The sequence below is a fragment of the Mastomys coucha genome, unplaced genomic scaffold (genome assembly GCF_008632895.1).
Source record: "Mastomys coucha isolate ucsf_1 unplaced genomic scaffold, UCSF_Mcou_1 pScaffold17, whole genome shotgun sequence".
NCBI classification, from domain to species: domain Eukaryota; kingdom Metazoa; phylum Chordata; class Mammalia; order Rodentia; family Muridae; genus Mastomys; species Mastomys coucha.
The window spans coordinates 21,134,633-21,154,087 of NW_022196899.1; the positions used below are offsets into that span (position 1 = coordinate 21,134,633).

A 19,455-nucleotide genomic window follows, 5' to 3' on the forward strand; every position below is an offset into this window, starting at 1 on the left:
CCCCCCGCTCCACTTCTTTCTTAACTAAAACAGATTTTTCTTCCTCAACATCAAGAATAGTACAAAGGGAGCCAGGACATGCATTTTGAAACATTTAACGATTAGATGATTTTGACCTTAACATTTTGTTTGCATGTCCCCGAAGAGTACATGTAAGCAGATCTTGCAATTGAGTCTCGGGAACAAAATGACCATTTTTAAACATGTGCATGTGAAGAACACATTCTTCTTTGCTGTAAATAAAGTTCAAGCATCTCTCCCTAGTGACCCAGCTTCACAGGTGTACATCCTGAGAACCAGAAACATCTGGATGAGGACAGAGGAAAAAAACTCCACAATGTTCCAACCCTACAAAGTATGCTTTAAGAGAGAAAAGTGAGAGAAAGTGCCTGAAACAGCCAAAGCCTTGTGCAAAACGAACTCCCTGGTGGGATGATGGAAAAGTTTGGAACTGAGGTTTCCCTGGGGCTGCAAGTGTTACTGGCCTCAAGGATTGAACCAATAATGTTGCTCCGGCGGGTGTGGGCTTCAAGAGCAGCGCCTGCCAAATCCAGGATTCCTTCTCTCCAGCTCTGAAGACAAACCAGATAGAAATGAAATCTACTGGACAGCTGAGGTGCTGTGGAAAGTACATGTTGCTGTGACCAAAAGAAGCCGTTTTTTGTTTATTTTTGAATACCAGGCTGTCTTTTCATTGGCGTTCCTCAGATTCTTGCATAATGGTGTTTCTGTGACTAGCATGTGGGTATTAGCAGCAAGCACTGGGGCATTCCTGCTTCAGCAAATAAGGCAGATGACAGACATGAGCCCTAAAAGTGCCAATTCTCTCTCTCTTTCCTTCTTCTTCTCTCTCTCTCTCTTTCTTTCTCTCTCTCTCTCTCTCTCTTTCTCTCTTTCTCTCTCTCTAGCTTTCATGCTTTTAAGACAGGATAGTGTATAGATAACCACTATCTTAAACAACAGAAAAATTTATACTCTAAATAATTCTGAAACTTCTGCCCAGGAAATTGTCATTTACATATCATATATATGCAAGCTCTCATATTTCCCAAGCTGGGCTCATATTCAGTTAGTGATCTAGAATGACCTTCTTACCTCTACTTCCTAAGGGCTTGGATTATAGGTATGCAATAGCACATTTGGTTTATGCAATAATGGTTGTAGGATTATATAAAAATCCAGGGCACTGTGCATTTTAGACAAGCTCTCTACCTATTGAGCTACATCCCCATGCCATTATTTCTTAAGTTTATTTTTCATATATGGGTATATTGCTTACATATATGTCTGTTGACCTCACTGTGCCTGGTGATGACAGAGTCCAGAAGAAGCCGCCAGATCTTCTGACACTGGAATTAGAGATAATTGTAAGCTACCATGTTGGTGCTAGGTATTGAACCTGAGTCCCCTGGAAGAGCAGCCAGTGCTAACCACTGAGCCATCTCTACAGCTGCCCCTCTGACTCTTTTTAAAAGAGCATTTTCTGATCTTATCTTGAGCCTTTTACTTACCCACCTATATTATGAAAGGGAAAGCAGACTTTTTCCCTTCCTAGTTCATCCATTGTGTTTAATGACACCTTTGAAAGGACAGCTCCAAGATCAGAGTGAATTTCTCTACAGTGGAAGAGCCTTTCCCTTGCCAAGGACACAGCGTGAGGAGAACGGAACATCTGGTTTTCTGGCTACAGTGTATTACGGAAAAAGGAAACTGATGATCTTTTTTGTAAATTCACTCCTTATCTCCCGAACATTCCCCCCACCCCCCACCTAAAGGTCACATTTGACTAATACTGGTGTGCTTATCTCATCCTTTGTGTGGGATGCAATCAAGTCATTCCCTCACTCAAGAAATGTCCACTGAAGCCATATTGTCAGACTGTCCTCTGCGTGCTCTGAGCTGCTTCTTCGGGCTCAGTGAGCTTTGTTTTAAGGTGGGCAGCAGCCAGTGTAGAGGCTCGTTATTGGTCAAAGGGCTGAGCAGTGACTGAGAAGACTCAGCTCAAAATGACCCATTTATACCCTCACCCCCAAAGCTGAGGGGACACTACAGAAGAGAGGCTGGGACAAGCGTAAGAGCCAAAGGAGGGGGAAGGGTGACATGAAGTGCTGTGCGCTCCTACAGTAGGCCTCCCTGGCTCTAGGGGACAGCCCCAGTCAGGCATATATAGGAAACACTACCTTGACTTGGTGGATTATATGCCAATCAAACAAGAACGTCAAATGACTGAATAAATACAAGGCAGGGAGTTGGGAAGGGGCATGCTGGGATTAACATGGGGTCAGTTGGAGAAGGGAGTGAGGAGTAAATATGATCAAATTTCATTGAAAACATAAGATTCTTAGAAACAAAGAAAAAAAAAACTAAACCAAATTAATTAAGGACAAGGAAGCGCCTTAGGCAGTAAAGTGCTTGCTGTACAACCAAGAGGACCTGAGTTTGGATCCCTAACACCCATCAAAAGTGGAGCACTGCAGTGCATGCCTGGAATCCCAGGGCTTAGGAGGTAGAGACAGGAGGTTCCCGGAAACACGCTGACTAGCGTGTCTAGCCAATCATGGGCTCTAGATTCAGTGACAGGGTAAAGAGCAATGGAGGACATCTGATATTAACGTCCAATGTTCTAGTCTCGTTTCCACAAGCATGGGCACGCACATGCATCACGCACACATAAGAATATACATGAACATGGACACACACAAATAATACAAGCAAAAAAAAAAGCCAACAATGTATCATAGACTTAGGGGTTTATAAAAACATATTTATTTTTGACAGATGTAGTCCCATATCAAGTACCAACGTGGTCAACTTCTGTCAAAGGCCTCTTCTGGTTGTAGAGTGCTATCTTTCTCTTGTTACTTTCACATAGAATACTCTCAAGAAAGCTCTGTGCACTGCTGAAGATGCAGATATCATCTATGGAGTGCTCATCTATACATTCTCCTCCCCTAAGGGGTAGGGACAGTCAAGAAAGAGGGGCAGAAAGAGTGTATGAGTCAGACAGAAACAGTGCCTTCTGGACATGGTGGAGCTCAGGAACCCAAGGTGGCCATATTTGCCTGAATAAGAACTGTATACAGTCAAGCCAGTCAACATTCCAGCATGGGGCAGGAGGGGCCTAGCTGAGGACTTATTGGCAGCTGATGACTTCCAAGGGAAGAAAAAGTGAGCTTTCCTTAAGAGTGTGGCCAGGTTGAACAGGGTTTGGCACCATACCCATGAGTATATGGGCAGTACAAAGTAGACTTGGTGGATTATAAAGAAAATGCGTGAATTTGGGAGAGGATTGGGGTGGGAGTGGGATCTGGGAGAAGGTGTGCATAGAGAATGCGGGGGGAGGGGAAAAAGTGATGAAAATACATTGTAGCGACATATGAAGCTCTGAGAGTTTATATATATTAAGTACGTACGTGTGGTTTTAAAACAGAAAGTTCCGTTGAGTTCTCTTTAATGAGGACACTTCCCACCCACAACTCCACTCTAATCACATCCCAGTACCATCACACAAAGGATTCCAGCGTGTGGACTGGGGAGGACACAGAAACATTCAATCCACAGCACACATGCAGCATAACAGCAGTGAGACTCATTTCTACCAAGACTTAGCACCCAACAACCATTGAACGACGAAGAGAGTTCGTCGCCATCAAAAGCAGCTGCCATAGTCAATCACTATATCCAGGGATTAAGCTCAGGTAGCGAGGCTTGGGTGGCTGGTGCCCATACCCCTGAGCCATCTCTCTGGCTTTATTTGTTTGTTTAATTAGTTAATTTATTTATAAGGCAAGGACTCATATAACCCTGTCAAACTCCACTATACAGCCAAGGATAACTTTGAACTTCTGATCCTCGTGCTCCTACCACAGGAGTAGCTGGGAGAGCAGGTGTTTGCTACCATGCTCAGTTTCTGAGGCAATTTTACAAGACTGGATTCAAGACAGGAATAATCAGGAGACAGTCTGGTTATAGTCTGAGACTGTCTTGGTTGTACGTCTACGATTGCAGTCTTTGCAAGAATGGAGACATTGTTCTTCTTCGTTGTATTCCTGGGTCCATACCGTGGCTCCTGGAACACAGTAGGTACTCATGAGTGAGATGGAGAAATGGATGTGTTTCCAGAGTGGAAACAATGATGATGAACTTGACCTTTACTGATGCAAGCATGTGGAAGGCGGCAGAGTTGGGATGCTCCAAAGTGAGCTTCTACCTGTTTCCCCAGAAGCACGTTAAACCTGAAGGCTCCACGGCTTCCCTACAAACCAGCTCGCATCCTTTTGCACATTCAGCACATATGCTTAAGAGTGACTCTTAATAATAATTTTACGTGCATATGTGTGTATGTGTATGCATATGTATGTGCCTGCTGGTATGTGTGTTTACGAATGCATGTGGGTGCAAGTTCACACGGCAGTCTGTGCATGTGCGGAAGCCAAGCTGACATCCAGTGTCTTTCACAAATAGCTACTCTGTTTAGTGTTAGCTATTGACCACATAGAATCTAGAATTCGGCAAGAAAAAAAGTCACAGGGGCACACCCGGGAGAGATTTCCTAGGTTTATTTAGCCTCTGGACTTGTCTGTGGTAGATTAGCTTGATTGAGTTAAATGAAATGGAGAGACATGCCTACGGTGGGTGGCACCATTCCCTCGAAACCTGGGGACTACATGTAGAAACAGGGAGCTGTACTGTACCATGAATTCATGGTTCTCTGTTTCTCTTTGTGGATTTGATTTGATATCCAGGGATTAAGCTCAGGTAGCTAGGCTTGGGTGGCTGGTGCCCTTACCCCCTGAGCCATCTCTCTGGCTTTGTTCGTTTGTTTAATTTATTTATTTATAAGGCAAGGACTCATATAACCTTGTCTGAACTCAAACTCCACTATACAGCCAAGGATAACTTTGAACTTCTTCTGATCCTCCTGCTCCCACCTCAGGAGTGCTGGGAGTGTCAAAGTGTCAAGTTCCTGTCCCTTTGACACCTCCGTACTGACCTGATATACTCGACCTGTGAGTCAGAGAGAGAGTGACCCTTTTTCCCTTACGTTGCTTTTGTTAGACTTTTTTACATTTGTTTTGCTTTTTAGTTTTTAGTTTTGTTTTGTTTTGTTTTGTTTTTCTACAGCAACACCGAGATAACTAAGACAATTGATCTCTACCTTTATTTTTTGAGGTAGGGTATTACACCGAATCTAAAGCTCATTGGTTTGGCTAGTGCTGGCCAACTGGCTTCTAGGATCTATCTGTCTCTGCATACTGCTCCACCATCCTGGTATTACTAATTCACACCACCACGCTAGGGATCTAAGCTCAGGGTTCCCATTTACCTAGCAGGCACTTTACTCAGAGTCATCAGCCCATGCTTGAGAGGTGACTCTTTTTATATTCACTCTTTGAATAGTATTTTGACTGACCCCCCTTTTTTTTTTTCGAGACAGGGTTTCTCTGTATAGCTCTGGCTGTCCTGGAACTCATTCTGTAGACCAGGCTGGCCTTGAACTCAGAAATCTGCCTGCCTCTGCCTCCCAAGTGCTGGGATTAAAGGCGTGTGCCACCACCACCTGGCCAAATGACCCATTTTTAAAAATATTTATTGTTATTATTATTATTATTATTGTTGTTGTTGTTGTTGTTGTTATTATTATTATATTGTCATTACTCATTTGCTGTTTTATGCTAATTGGTTGGAAGGTTGACAATGACTAGCAATGTAGCTTGACAAAGACAATGAAGGCTTAGTTTTGATTTCTTTTTTATTGGGAACGTTTCCAGATCTGAGGCCTCTTCTCTCTTTTGTTTCAGTTTGAGGACCCCTTGCAGTCTCAGGAACCTGCTCAGTTGAAGAACTGAGTTCGGTCCCCAAGATCCCTGTCTAGAAGCCAGGACTAGAGATGCATCGTTGTAATACCTGCACTGTAGAGATGCAGACAGGCGGATCACTGGGCTTACGGCCTGGCAGCCTAGGCAAGTCGGCAAGCTCCAGGCTGATGGGAGGCCTGTCTCGGAAACAAAAACTAGGAACTATGTCTGAGATTGAGTTATGATCTCCATGCGCACAGGCATACCTGTACACAGAGAGGGCGGGGGAGGGAAGGAGAGAGAGAGACAGAGAGAGAGAGAGACAGAGAGAGAGAGAGAGAGAGAGAGGGATATGGAGGGATGCACAGTAAACCATTAAGACACATTTTTAACCAGCAACATACGAATATGGGCTTGGCAAGGATGCACATTCCCACACACAAAGATTCCAAGATTTAAAATACTTCTTAAGAAGAGGCAGTACATTTGTGAGTCAGGATTATATTAAAAGCAGATAGGAAAGATGGGTTTTCAACTCCAATGTGCAAGGAGGGGGCAAGGCACAAGAAGAAACTGCCTTGAGGAACTGAGCCAGCTGGAAGGATGTGGAGCTCGAGGTAAAGTTTGGGGAATAACCGTGAAGTTTGGAAGTATTAGAAATGTGAATGTGGGCAGGAGTTAGGCCTGAGTAGTCAGCCTCTCTCTCTCTGTTGTGTGTAGTCAGCCTCTCTGTGCTGTGTGTAGTCGGCCTCTCTCTGCTGTGTGTAGTCGGCCTCTCTCTGCTGTGGGTAGTCGGCCTCTCTCTGCTGTGAGTGAGTAGTCGGCCTCTCTCTCTCTGCTGTGTGTAGTCGGCCTCTCTCTCTCTGCTGTGTGTAGTCGGCCTCTCTCTCTCTGCTGTGTGTAGTCGGCCTCTCTCTCTCTGCTGTGTGTAGTCGGCCTCTCTCTCTCTGCTGTGTGTAGTCGGCCTCTCTCTGCTGTGGGTAGCAATCTGGTTCCACCAGGGAAGGCTTCGTTCGTGGTAGAGTCCGTCCTTGAGTGTCATGAGAAGGACATCGGCGGAGGGTCCTTGCTCTTAGCTATGTGAACTGGGGAGTGGCGTGCATCTGTGTCTGAGGGAGAACTCTCTAGAAGTAGCTGGATCCGAGCCCAGGCAGGAAAGGGATGAATGTTTGGAGCTGATTGATGTATGCACACCTCTCAGTTCCAGGCAGTCTTCCGACTCTCTGCCTGTCAGCATGGCCCTAACACCCTAAGATCATTGCAGGCTTCCAGAATGGTCTTCCCTGGGATAGAGCAATGGGAGTGCTGTCTGCTAGGGAGATGAAAATGCTGCTCTGTTATTTTTAAGATCTCCTGGGCCTAGTCACAGTAACCGCAATGGGCAAGAATAGTGGTGTTTGACTCAGTCCTGTGCCTGGGGGGGTGGTGGTGGTAGAATGGTCCTCTGCATCTGTCCATCCCTTACTTAGCATTGGCTATGGGTGTTCTCTCTAGCATAAGTTTCCCAGCTCTTTACTTATGTGATTGGGATTGGGTCTGGAGGGGTGTGTGTGTGTGTGTATGTGTGTGCATGTGTGTTTGGGTGTGTGTGTAGAATTTTCTTTGTTGGCCCCACATAGAAAGAACATTTTCTTCCAGGTAAGAGCTCTAGTTACCTGCTACTAATGACACGAAGACTAAAATAACCTACACTGTCTGCCAGAGGCTGAGAAAGCCTGCTGGTGGACAGCTAACAACTACATATGTTTTCAACATGATCAAAATTGCATCTTTCAGATACATCCCTTCTCTTCTATGATGAAGAAATTTCATTATATTCTTAGAACTACTTGACATGAAAACTTCTCTTCAAAGATTTTTTTGGTAAGGTCAATTTACAACCTTAATTAGAATGGATTCATGAGAGTTTGTGCATTCTTCTAGAAATGACTATTACTGGATTAGGCAGTAATGAGTATTTTATAGAGGAGTCAATACGTGCTGTGTGTTTTCAGAACTTGCCATCTGGTTCTAGTCTCTGTTTGGCAACAGGGTTTTATACGTGGCTTGGTTCGTGCAGCCAAGAAACCTCTCATTCTTTGCAATTTGCCACTCTTTTCAAAGACCTACTTAGAGGCTCAAGCTTATAGCACAGGCTGCCGGATTTAAGTGTCTTAAGTTAGAGTCTCAGGGGCCCGGAATATCTCTTGTACCCACACATTTCCTGGTAGGCCAAACTTCGCAAAATAAACACAGATGACCTCTCGCCCATCCAGGCTTCCGGAAAGTTTAGAAATGATGCAAGCTCTTGGCAATATGATATGACACATTGCTGTGCCTGTGCGGAGTGGGGAACTTCCTCCATTCTGCCCCAGCGTGGACAAACAAGCTCCGTTGGCCCTTGCTGTGGACTCAGAATCCGATTGACTTCAACACAGCTAGACGCTAAGTGAGTGGCCTCTGCTTGGAGAAGTGGGAGCCACAGGGGGACGTTTCCTGATCAAGTCGCAGTGACATTCAAGGCAGAGGAGAGAAGGGAAGCTAGTCTCCCCAGCAGTACCTCAGTTTCCCTTTCTTTCTCCACCTCCCTTGTGTGCAGGGATAGATGTCTGGAATGGATCAAGGTTCTCCAGAGTGGCTGAGGGGGTGTCACCACACGTGATGCTGCCTTTGCTCATTCTCTTTGCAGGAGTGTGAGCTGGGACACCCCTGCCCTGTCCCAGCCCCGTCCCTTTGTCACTCTGCCATTAAGCTGGCTCTCAGCCTAGCTTCCTTCCCAGGGTGATTTATTCTGATTTCTCTCATTGAATAAGTGTAAATACATGTTTGAGCACGGACCGGCGTGTCCCGTCTCCTTTAACCCCTTTGATTATTGATTATGCGTATACTGTTTTCTAATGCCAAGTTGGAGTGCAAAGGCCTTTAAGTTAGTTCCTGGAAGTTTTGTTTTGTTTTCATTAAGATTTTCTTCTCCTTCCAAGTCCTGAATATTCTGTTTTCACTAGGCCCAAAAGGGCAATCAATACTTAGAAGTTTTAGGACACACAATTACGTTGCAGAACGAAGCACACCCGATGAAGGAAGCTTAATCGTTACTGACTAAGGTGGGCTACTGTGATTTATACCCGAAATGCTTGCCTCCTGGCACTATTTGGCGATGGAGCACATGTCACAGATGTAGGCCATTAGGGCTGGGCCTTTGAAACCTACGCCGCCATGTGTTCCAGCTTGCTATCTGCTTCCTGACCTGTTCAGTGACAACCACCACACGCTCCCACTGTGTGGACTGAGGTGAATTCTTACGGTGATGGACCGAGACCTTCTGAAGCTAGGGGTCATGATACATCTTCCCTCTCTTGTTTCTGTTGGAAATTTTGGGTCTCACAGCCATGAGACAAGTAACTGACCCTGAGAAACTGTTACAGACTATGGGCAGTGTTGCTATGATAAACCTGACCCTGTGGTTCTCGGACCCTGGGAACTGATTTCCAGGAGGGCTGTGGAGGAACTGGAACTGCAAGATAGAAAAGCCCTAGGCTGTTGTAAGCAGAGCTCAAGAAGTCATAATGATGGGCACTTGGAAGACCATGGCACTCACAGGAAGGTGGCCAGGAAAGATCGGGACTATAAGGTGTCAGGGGAGATCGAAACAAAACAAACAAAAACTCTATCAGGGGTTGCACTGCAAGCCATTGATGTTATTTGCTGAAAAGAAAAAAGCCTCTTTACACTCTGCTGAATGCGAGCGAAGCTGAATTAAAAACGGACTAATTAATTTGCTGGGAGGAATGTCAACATAGCTTGATGTTCAGACTATGAAAATTACTGCATACTGCTTTCAGACAGAGTTAAACAGTGAGAAATGGGGGCAAAAGTGAAGCAGAAAGATGTGTGTGCGTGTGCGTGTGTGCGAGTGTGTGCATGCGTGTGTGCATGTGTGCATGTGTGTGCACATGTGTGCATGTGTGTGCATGTGTGTGCGTGCGCACGTGTGTGTGTGTGCGCGTGTGTGCGCGTGTGTGTGCACGTGTGTGCGAGTGTGTGCATGCGTGTATGCATATGTGCATGTGCGGGTGTGCAAGTGTGTGCATGTGTGTGCACGCGTGTGCATGTGTGTGTGTGTGCGCACGTGTGTGTATGCATGTGTGCACGTGCATGTGCGCGTGTGTGCTCATGTGTGCGTGTATGTGTGTGCGTGTGTACGTGTGTGTGCATGTACATGCGTGTGCATGTGTGTGCGCGTGCTAGTGCATGTGTGCATGTGAGGGTACTGGTGAGACTTCTCAGCAGGTGAGGGCATTTACTTGCTGAACAAGTCTGGTGAATTGGGTTTGAGCCATGGAACCCACATAACGGCAGGAAAGGCGAACAGACTCCACAATTTAAATACGTGTGTGTGGTAGTATGCACAGTCGGTTATAAACACACCTCTTACATACACATAGCAATAATACAGAACGGTTTAAACTGGGCTTTTTTTTACAAGGGCCCTGCACCTTTACACGGTGTAGGAACTGCTATGACTATGGGGACACTTGAACTTGACCTTACACATTAGGAGATAGCCATTAGACTTTGGGGCTGGAGGTGAAATGTTACCATTTGCCTTTAAAACGTCCCCTAAAGGATCATGTTTTGAACGCTTGTCTCGTAGCTTCTTGTGCTGTTTTGAAAGATGTGGAGGTTTCAGGAGGTAGGGCCTTGCTGGCAGAAGTAGGTTGGTTAGGGTCAGGATTTTGAAGCCTCTAATGTGGCCCTCATTCAAGCCTGTAGCTATCCTCTCCTTCTTTGTCTGGCCAGGTGAACAGCTGCCCACACGCTTCCTCTGCCCCAGGCAAAGCCTCTCCCACCACCGTGACGTCTCCATCAGAGCCGAGAGCCAATCTAACCTTGTTTCCCCCAAGTCTAGCATTTTATCCACAGCAATGAGAAAAAATAACCGACTAAGACCCCAAATTATTTTAGTTTATTTCATTTTGTTTTACTAATGTCCCCCACGTGCTTTTTTGCCAGTTTGTGGCACTGTCGTATATTTCATATGACGATGTTAGGCAGGCCATGAGAAGGTGGGGGCCAGCTGTTTTTGTTTGCAGCCTGCCAGGATCCCTTTGTGGTCCTACTGTGTGTGCCTAGTAGCTGTTTTCCCAGAAGCGCTTGGTGGCCCCTGCTCTGTCCTACGTGTCCAGCTGCGGCTGCTCCCGTGCTCGCCCTCAGCTTCTTATATGGTCAACAGAATGTTGCAAACAAGTCACAGTCTGCGGGCCACAGGGCTCTGTCTTCATCAGACTGTCACTGTGCTTTCAAAAAAGTCTGTCACTGCTTCTGAGCTTTGACCCACGGAAGTCCCTTGGCCTGTGTCTCCTTCAGCATGTCTTTAATGAGTCCTTAAAATCTATTTTTTTTTGAGAAATATTTTATATAATGTAATCTTGACAATTCACTGTGTAAATTCCGGGGGGTTTGGTACACTTATGATGTTGACTACAGGTCATCAACTTCTAGTTACAGAACATTTCTGTGATCTTCTTAACAAAGATGGCCTCCGTTGGCTGTAGTTTCCCTTCCCTTCCTTTCCTTGGTCACTGGAAGGCAATCCTTTTCGCCGCCATGGATCTTCCCATTCTGGATATTTCCTGACGATGAAGTCACTTACAGTGACCTTTCGTGACAGCATTGCATTTTCAAGTCCCAGCCATTAGCATATATCACTTTTATTTTAATTTTTTTTTCAAGGATAAAGAGTACTCCATTGTATGGACAAGCTACTTTTTTTGTGGGGTGGCATTGCTAGCAACCTGCACCTACTTAGAACACTTCATTGAATAAGGAGCATACATTTAACATGTTACTTATGCCTCCTATTTTCTTAATTCCCAGAGATAGTTTCCAGGAGGACAAATGCTTAAAAAGCAAACATTCCCAAGGAGTATCATGGTATTTCTTCCTTTTTAAATTTTTGTTATTGTGCTTTTGTGCTCGTGTGTGCTGTGGTTGCAAAAGCAGTGTGCGTGCCACACCCCCTGTGTGCAGGCCACACCCCCTATGTGCAGGCCACGCCCCTGTGTGCAGGCCACACCCCCTGTGTGCAGGCCAGAGGCTGGGTGTTCGGGGTTGGCTTTCATCTTCCGCCTTGCTGGTCAGGCCTCTTGTTTTGTTCCTATACTGTAGACACTAGGACAGCTTCGGGTGTGTCTATGTCCCCTCCCATCTGCCAGAGATGTGCATAACAATGTCCGGCTTTTGCCTGGTGGTTCTGAGCATCCAAATTCAATGAGTCAGCTTTGTGGTACTGGCTCTGTTACTGTGGGAGCCTTCTTCCTTGACCCAGTGTATTTCTTTTGAGGGACTGGTATTTAGAAACAAGTCTTACTTCGTATGCTTCTCTCAAGCTGTACCGCTCTGTACTGCATGATTGACTTTTGAGAAATAGCTTCTGTTTTCTAAAGTGGCTGCACATCCCTGCTGCCACATTCCTGTCCAACTTTTTCCTTTTAAAGAAAACTATGCAGGGCAGTGGTTATGCACGCCTTTAATCCCAGCACTTGGGAGGCAGAGGCAGAGGCAGGCGGATTTCTGAGTTCGAGGCCAGCCTGGTCTACAGAGTGAGTTCCAGGACAGCCAGGGCTACACAGAGAAATCCTATCTCCAAAAACCAAAAAAGAAAAAAAGAAAAGAGAAAGAAAGAAAGAAGAAAACTATGATCTGGCTCGTGCTGCACACCTGCAATCCCAGAACTGAAGGGTGGAGACTCGGGTGAGATCAGGAGTTCAAGGTCAGCCTCTGCTACCTAGCCAGTTTCAGACCAGCCTAAGTGACTTGAAACACTGCCTTCAGAAAGCTGAACAAGGAGCTGGAGAGATGGCTCCTCTGTTAAGAGCACTTGCTACTGTTCCAGACCACATGGGTCCAATTCCCACCTGCATGGTAGGTAGCTTTCAACTGTCTGCAATTCCAGTTTCCAGGGATCCAACACTCTCTTCCGGCCTCTGTGTATACCAGGCATGTATGAAGGACATGGACAAATGTGCAGAAAGAGCCACCCATACACATAAAGTAAAAATTGAGTAACAAATGAAACAGCAATTGAAACACACAAAAGAGAATTGGGAAATAGAGCCAGCGGCAAACCACAGTTATTGAAGCAGCTGAGAGAAATTTTTTCCCTCTAAGACTTTCTTTCCCTAAAACAAGTCAACATATTTGTCCTGTCTGCTCTTAGAAGAACATACCGTCCAGTGATCACCAGAGTCCGTGTTTTCCTGAGCCAACGTTTATGCTGTGTTTAGTCCTTACTCTATGTACTTTACATGTATGAGGCCTTAAATCTTCATGTCGTCTCCGAGAGGCTGCTGTTAATATCTTGACTTTACAGGGAAGGCCCAGACACAAACTGTCTAAATCAGGCATCCACAGGAGGGATCTGAATTTCCAGGCACCTTTGACCCCAAAGCGAGTATTGTTGCTAGTGTTCTTTCTAAAATGTTTATGAGTGTTTTGCCTGCATGTATGTTTATGGACCATATGTGTGCTTGGTGACGGAGAAGATCAGAAGAAGGCATCTGACCCCCGAAACTGGACTTACAGACAGTTGTGAGCTGCCATGTGGGTACTGGGACCTGAAGCCAGACCCTCTGCACGTCAGTGTTCTTAACTGCTGAGCCCTTTCTCCAGCGCCCAGAGCAAGCGTTCTTAAGTGTTAGGTTTTCCGTAGGTAGAAACTGTTAATACTGGCATCTCTCTGATAGGCCTTGGGAGGTTGGGATGTTGGGATGTTGGGATAATGTTGGGATGATGTTGGGATGATGTTGGGATAATGTTGAGATGTTAGGATGTTGGGATAATGTTGTGATGTTAGGATGTTGTGATGATGTTGTGATGATGTTGGGATAATGTTGGGATAATGTTGGGATGATGTTGGGATGTTGGGATGATATTGGGATAATGTTGGGATGTTAGGATGTTGGGATAATGTTGGGATGATGTTGGGATGTTGGGATGATGTTGGGATAATGTTGGGATGTTAGGATGTTGGGATAATGTTGGGATGATTTTGGGATAATGTTGGGATGTTAGGATGTTGGGATGATGTTGGGATGTTAGGATGTTGTGATGATGTTGTGATGATGTTGGGATAATGTTGGGATGATGTTGGGATGTTGGGATGATATTGGGATAGTGTTGGGATGTTAGGATGTTGGGATAATATTGGGATGATGTTGGGATGTTGGGATGATGTTGGGATAATGTTGGGATGTTAGGATGTTGGGATAATGTTGGGATGATTTTGGGATAATGTTGGGATGTTAGGATGTTGGGATGATGTTGGGATGTTGGGATAATGTTGGGATAGGCATTGTTTCACTCCCGAAGATCAGGAGGACCTTTTACCCTTGACACACTCAAGAATGTTTCTGAGAAAAGCAGGCAACAGTTCAGTGGTTTTGTTTGGATGTGTCCAAGCTTCAGCAGAGTCTTCTGGGACCGACTTCCTCCCCAGCACTGAAAACTCCAGACAGCCGCATTTGCCTCTCCTCAGACACTGACAGGTCATGACTAGGAAGCGCCGTGCTTTTTGTCTCTAATGTCGGTTTCACCGTGGAGAGAAGTATTTGCGATTCACCTGTGTCTTTATTTGAATCTCTTCGATTGCTGTGTGTGATGAAGACTTTCTCGTCTTGGGCAAATGAAAAGGTTCAAGATCCTTCTGCTAGGAAACCATGGCCATTTCTATCCTTGCCCTTCCTTTTCATCGCATTGCAGCCCCAGCTGTTACGTTTCTGGGTGTCTCCTTGTACACACAGATAGGCTGTACCAGGCATTAGTGCTGTGTTAGCCTGGGGCTCAACTTACCTCATGATCTTCATCTGTAGGATGTGGTAGTAAACTGTGTGTACCATCAGAATCCTAATTCTAAGAAGAATCTGCAGCTGCAGATACATGCATGCCTATTTTCAAAGTAATAAAAAAAAAAGGTAGCCGGGCAGTGGTGGCACAGGCCTTTAATCCCAGCACTTGGGAGGCAGAGGCAGGTGGATTTCTGAGTTCGAGGCCAGCCTGGTCTACAGAGTGAGTTCCAGGACAGCCAGGGCTACACAGAGAAACCCTGTCTCGGAGAAACCAAAAAAAAAAAAAAAAAAAAAAAAAAAAAGATGGTTTGTATGAGTTAAAGGCAAGCAGTTGGCCTATGCAGCTACCCCAGTATTGTCCTAGGACTCTCACACATGTGCTGTGGTATATGTGTATCTCTATTCAGATAAGTATATAATATACAAGATAAAACCAATTAATTAAAAAAAAAAGGTAAAGGGTCAAATTCATTTTTGTGACAAAAGATCTGGATTCTTTTCGCAGTTTTTGAAACCAGAATGTTGATTTTATGACTGATCACTGGAATCCTCAAGATGAACAGCCACCGCCGCCACCACCCTTGTGGGGTCAGCTGTTGTTCAGTCACAAGAATCCATGTCTGAATTGGAGACAGTGTTTTTGGTGCATCAGTGGTCCTGGTACTGTTTGGACTCCCAGCCTTGGCTCCCAGCTATACTTTCCTGTAGGCTTGGCAGGACAGCCACGTTTACCATAGGTCGTTGACATCTGCAGGGGAAAGGCCTTGGGGACCACAAGCATCCGCACAAAGAGTGTGTGCAGTTGTCATGCTTTCCAGGTGATGAAGGTCCCTTGGGCATCTTGCTTCTGCTTCCGGGCCAAAGAGACTGGAATTGAAGGCCTGTTTAAATAGCTGCTGATGAGATACTTACAACACCACCGTAAATAATTTAGGAATCTGTCTGTCTAATGCAATCTTGCCTTCCCCAGCTTTTGTCATCCTGGTGACACATCCCCAGAAGGAGTTAATCACTTCCGTCTCCTTCCTGCCTCTGCCACCAAGCTTTGAGGCTGCTGTACTGTAAGCTATGTGTTTCCCGGTCTTCTGCTCACAGAGGCAAAGCTCTGACTTATTTATCTTCATTTCTCCAGTGTGATGCTTAAAAACCCGAAAAGCACCCCCCCCAATGTTATCGATCTGAGTGCGGTTATTATCAGTGGGGTCTTTGCATGAAAATGCTACTTGGAGCTCCAGGCGAGGGTATCCAGCACGTTTGCTCAGAAACCAGGAAGATTAAAACAAAACAAAACAAACAAACAAAAAAAGAAAACAAAAGACCCACAACAACAACAACAACAAAACCAAAACTAAAACCAAGCTTATCACTTTGCATCCTTGATTCCAAATCTATAGCTAAATGTGCTGAGGGTTAGCATGGGCCTCAGTCCGGGGCTGCTGGCCACACGAATCTGATGGGATTTATTTGAAGGGTCCGGCATCAGCAAAGTTCCAAAAAAGGGTGCTCTCAGGGCATCTCGATGGATCCTCTCCCCCACATTCTGTTCTGTGTTTTCTTTCCTTCCCTGGACCTCACAGTTGCTTCAGACTGCTTATTCTTGTTCTGGAGACAGAGAGGGGAAGCTGGGTTGTGTGTCCTGTGTCTAGAGTCTGTGCTAACAACAGTCCTCACGGGACGTGTTTTCTTCAGACCATGTCGCTCCTGGCTCTCTGTCTTTTCTCCATTTCAATATTGGCTACTGTTCCAATTTCATTTCTGCTACTGTCATAAAATGCCCTCGCAAAAAGGCAACTTAGAAGAGAAAAGGTTTTTTTTTTAACTTATAATTCCAGCTTCGAGTCTGTCATTGCTGGGAAGTCACAGTAATGGGAGCTGGAAACAGCTGGTCCCTCAGATCCGAGGGCCGGAAAAGGGTTGCTTGTTTGTGCTAGGTTTGACTTCTCCACTCTTTTTAAAAGTTGCTTTCTTTTATTATTATTTTTAAAACCTTTTATTGACTTTGTAAATGTCTCCTCATACATGCAGCACCCCATTCTTTCATACAAGCCCTTCGCTTTTTCAATCTCTCCCCCCTCAAAAAAAAAAAAAAAAAAAAAAAAAAAAGAAAAGAAGATTAAAAGCATTTTTTTTTGTCATGGAAGTTGTGATGTGTCACAGTGTGTCACACAGTCCACACACATCTTTGCTTGCAAATGTTCATTGCAATGAGTCACTGGTCTGGTTTGAGGCCTCTGGCTTCTGCTGTACTATATATACTGGATCCTCACTGGGATTCCTATTGTTGTTGTATTGTGTCATGGAGATCCTGCAGTTTTGGATCTGCAGGACTGACCCCTTCATGTGGTTCAACAATTCATAGATGGGGTAGTTCTGGGCCTGGCAGACAGTTGAGTTGATCAGCTCACCAGCTCACCTGTGCCTGCACCATGAGGGTGAGTTCTCTAGAATAGTCCAAGATAGCTCATCCAATGCTAGGGCTGGCAAGGGACAAGGCCAATTTTTCCGATTGTGGTGGCCAGTGAAGGATAGAGCCATCTCAGTACAGTGCCTCAGGTGGCAGTCTAGGCCATGGCCTTTGGTGGTAACATAGGCCCGGGACATCGACACAGAACCTGGCTGCCAAAGGAACATGGTCCCTAGCAGCAGCCTAGGTTTGGACGTCCTCACGGCCTCAGGTAGCAGCACAGGCCTCTCAGATCAGCATGCATTATGGCCCTCAAATATCCATATGTCTCTAGTGGCAGCCCAGGCTGTGAACAACAGCTTAGACCACAGGTCCAGACATGGCCCATGGTGGCAGCCTGGGCCAGAACCTCACCATGGCCTCCTCATATCTGTTTGTTCCTCACTGCCGTTGAGCCTCCAGTTCCTTTCTCTGAGTATATGAACCCCTGGGTTTCCCTTTCTCTACCATCACACACTGGTTGGTGTGGCCAGGGTGGGCACTTAGGTGTCTTCCAGTTGCTGCGGGCTGGAGCATGCATGATTTCTTCACTCACACACAGTTCACGATACCTGCCTTAGGAATCGAGCCATCCGCACTATAATCCTACATCGATCAACCTAATTAAGACAATCCCTCACAGACACGCGCAGAGCCCAGGCCAGTGCAGAGCCACTCCTCACTGACACTCTCTTCTCAGAAGATTCTGGGTTGTATCAAGTTCACAACTCAAGCTAACCATCACAACTATTTTAAAAATGGCTAAGGTTGTTCTAGTGATTGGAATGAGAAATATTCCCAGGGCTTATGAATTTTCTCACTTGGGTCCTTGGTTTTATGTGCTCTTTGAGAAGGTCGTGGAACCTGTAGGAGGGGCTATGATGTGGGGCCTGGCACCATCTCTAGTTGGCTTTCTCTGAGTTCTCTGTGGCTGACGACCTGATCTCTCAGCTTCAGGCTCGGGCTATCCTCTGCCATGCTCCCTTCCATGGATGCCATTATGGACGCTCCCTCTGCTGCTGCTGCGAGCTGGAATGAACTCTTGCTTCCATAGATTCCTTCTGGTCCTGATGTTTTTATCACAGCATCAGAAAGTAAGCAGTATAGTGGCCCTCCTCGTCTTCATTGTTTTTCAGTAATCCGTGTCCTCGAAGGATAATGCCATCCCCATGAGAAAGGACATGAAAGGACACTTCCAAAAAACTCAGAACGCATAAAACAGACTGGGGTGCTAGCTCGGATGACACAGTGCTTGCTTAGCATACATGTAGCCCTGGGTTTGATCCCCAACATCACGCAAACCCAGGTGTGCTGACATGTTTAATTATTCTAACACTAAGGAGGTAGGGGAAGAAGGATCAGAAGTTCAAGGTCATCCTTGACTATGCAGTGAGTTTGAGATTAGCCTGGACTCTATCAAGCCTTATCTCAAAAAAAAAAAAAAGACTGTGACGTGGCATGGCTCAGCATATGGATGGAATTTCTGAGCAAGCCTGACACACCTGAGTTCAGTCCCAGGAATCTAAGGTGAAAGGATAGAGCTTCCTCCCAAAGCTTGTTCTCTGACCTCCACATACCGTGTGACAGCACCCAAGTCATACACACACCATCACAATGAAGAACAAGGTTGAAAAACTATGAATTGTCAAAAATTTAAATTTGCTTAAAACTTGAAAAAAATTAAAAGCTACAAACTGAAAAAAAAAATCACAAAAATATCAAAATCCAAAACTAACATCAAGACTGTAAAAGGACGGTGAGCAAGTACAGAGGACGTGAAGGAGCATATCTGACATTCTGTAGTGCGGCAGGCAGCATGGCTGAAGGTAATGGACTGTATGCACTTCAAAAAGCTAATGAGGAGGCTTTGAGCCTTCTATGACGTCTGGGGTGACAGTGCCCCAGTTATCTTGATCGTAGCATTAGGCTCATGTGTGGTATGCATTACAATATCATATTATTTGTAGTAAAATGACACAACAGTTAGTTTGATTTAAATAATTCTAAAACGTCAACTGGGCATAGTAGCCCTACATCTACAAGTACAGGACTTGGGTTATGTATTCTTTTAAATTTTGTTGTTGTTCTTTTCTTTTTAGGTCATATTTTATCTTAAAATTAAAAAAACTGCCTCAAATTTTGTATTTTTACACTTTTAAAGATATGTTTAAAAACTTTTTATTGAGTTGTGTTCTTTATAGGGGTGGCACTAGCCGTTGGCGACACAGACTGTTGGTTTTGTTTTTTTTTTTGTCTTTGTTTTTTGAGACAGGGATTTTCTGTGTGGCTCTGGCTGTCCTGGAACTCAGTAGAACTCTGCCTGCCTCTGCCTTCCAAAGGCTGGGATCGAAGGTGTGCACCACCACCCCTGGCTGACATGGTTTCCCGG

The 19,455-nt window shown here is 45.3% G+C and overlaps 1 long non-coding RNA gene across 1 annotated transcript; it reads left to right on the plus strand.

The window, feature by feature from the left end:
- The first annotated feature begins 6,347 nt into the window (after window positions 1-6,347).
- LOC116094765 lies at window positions 6,348-16,287 on the plus strand. The gene is made up of 3 exons (XR_004120304.1): window positions 6,348-6,415; window positions 7,575-7,661; window positions 15,129-16,287. It is a non-coding gene; the product is annotated as an uncharacterized LOC116094765 (long non-coding RNA).
- Window positions 16,288-19,455: the final 3,168 nt, after the last annotated feature.